General features: G+C 33.6%; 1 protein-coding gene across 1 annotated transcript in view; it reads left to right on the forward strand.

Annotated features, from left to right (window-relative positions):
* LOC137625546 (uncharacterized) overlaps nucleotides 1–2500 on the forward strand; it is a 75658-nt gene that overhangs the window by 14175 nt on the left and 58983 nt on the right. The window lies entirely within an intron of this gene.

Here is a 2500-nt window from a genome sequence, read left to right on the forward strand (position 1 = left end):
CGTACCTGGAACCAGCTTGCATTTGTGAGTTTATTCACTCGAATACCATCTCTCGTCTCATTGTGTCCCTTGGACCTTCGCAACAGAGGTAGATAGATAGATAAATAGAGAGATTGATAGATTGGTAGATAAATAGATAGAAGAATAAATAAATCGAAGATAAATAGATAGATAAATAGATAGATAAATAAATAGATCGATTGATAAATAGATAAATAAATAGATCGATTGATAAATAGATAAATAGATAAATAGATAGATAGATAATAGATATATAGATAAATAGTTAGATAGATAGATAAATAGATCGATAGATAGGTAGATAAAGAGATAGATAAATAGATAGATAAATAGATTGATTAATAGTTTGACAGATAGAAAACTATTTATATAGATAGATAAATACATAGATCAATAGATAGATAGACAGATAGATAAATAGATAGATAGATATTCAGTAAAGTGCGCACTGCGCTGCTCGGACATACTGACTGATTAGTTTGCGATGCGCACGGCGCAGCGCTTTTGGGAGAGTCCTTGGGAGAAGTGAATGTGTTCTCTCTCTCTCTCTCTCTCTCTCTCTCTCTCTCTCCTAGGTATGCATTTTTGTAGTCAAATTTGAAGACTTAACTTATACAATAACGACAAATGCAGTTTCTAGTCCATTGCAGGACAAAGGCCTCAGATATGTTCATATTCGTGTCTTGTTTGGCATGTCTTGTGTTTGGCCATTTTCCTAAATACGCTGGCTATTGTAGATTGGTGATGGTGGGGAGAGTTTTTGTCTGAGCGTTCACAGCGAACCAACCTAGTATGGGTGGCCCGGGACTATATATATATGTATATATATATATGTGTGTGTGTGTGTATTATATATATTATATATATATACTGTGTAGTATATATATATATATATACAGTATATATATATATATATATATGTATATATACATAAAGAGAGAGAGAGAGAGAGAGAGAGAGTGAGAGAGAGAGAGAGAGAGAGAGAGAGAATCAACCAAATATATTCAATAGAAATAAATATCTACCTCACATTGGGATCGAATCCGTGTTTATCTCTAGTCTCCATAATCAATGGAAATAGATTTCTACCTCACATTGCGATCGAACCCCGTGTTTTGTCTAGTATCCAGTGAGCTAAAGATACATAATATAATTTTATAGGTGCTACCAAGATTTATGAAATCAACTGTACATATAAAAAAATATAAGTTCAATCTTCCTACTCAACCATGGAGATTTCAAGCCTTCCTACACCGGCAACGGGTTGAGGTTAAGGTTGGGGGGTAGGTTAATTAATAAGGTCTATGAGGCTATAATATTCTACGTCTCATGGTTAGAAGTCAAGGTCTCCTCTGAACCTCATCCTGCCAGGTGGAAAAATACTGAACTCGCTTTCAAAATGGTTCAAGATTATATGTTTGTTCGTATGTGTGATGCATTCTTAAAATTGCTTGCTTGATTTTACTTCTAGCTTAATTTACTGTGCGTTTAAGATGAAAGGCAGAATGCATAAATGGTATTTTATAGGGAATTTTAAAAGAGTATTGATACTTTTACCGAAGTCAATGCCAATATCATATTTAAGATGCACCCACTCTTTAAGCTCTCTCCCTCTCTCCCTCTTTGCAACCTGCGTGAAAGGTTGATTTTGATGAAGGTAATCAAATTGATAAAACTGCCGTATTGTAGTTAAAAAAGGGGATATATCATTATCATCATCATCATCTCCTTGGTAAGATTTCCCAGTCGTCCTCTATCTTGAGCTTTTAAATCAATACTTCTTCATTCATCATCTCCCATTTCAGGCTTCATAGTCCTCAGTCATGTAGGTCTGGGTCTTCCAACTGTTCTGATGTCTTGTGGAGCTTAATATATATATATATATATATATATATATATCTTTGACCTTTTATTAAGAGTTTATAAATAGATTTATCAAATATATTTATTGGTTTAATTGTAAGATTTAAAAAAAATTCAAGATTTAAAAAGTCCTTTTTATTATTATTTTTTTTCATATTTGAATCATGAAATAAAAATATGGTATCTCTCTCTCTCTCTCTCTCTCTCTCTCTCTCTCTCTCTCTCGTAATTTAAGCCTTCTTGGGTGCTATTAAGACATTTACTGAATAACTAGCTCGCTTGACATAGAGAGAGAGAGAGAGAGAGAGATGAACTCTGTTTCATATGAGTGTATTTCTGTTATATCAGACATAAGATTAACAACTAAACTCACATATTATTTTCGATAAATTTCCTGGTTAAGCAAAATTAAACCTAATATTTTATCTCACAACAGCACGTCAATCCCCCCCCCCCCCCCACCTTACATACACATCACAATTACCCTCATTCAATATATCAAGTGAAATAGGTCAAGGTATATATTCCTAGCCTCGTATGATACATGTTTTCTCCAGCTGAAACGATCAGTTAATCATACGTAATAAACATGAAATGTTTCATTGGCTCGTTCAGT

The sequence above is a fragment of the Palaemon carinicauda genome, chromosome 32 (genome assembly GCF_036898095.1).
Source record: "Palaemon carinicauda isolate YSFRI2023 chromosome 32, ASM3689809v2, whole genome shotgun sequence".
NCBI lineage: Eukaryota > Metazoa > Arthropoda > Malacostraca > Decapoda > Palaemonidae > Palaemon > Palaemon carinicauda.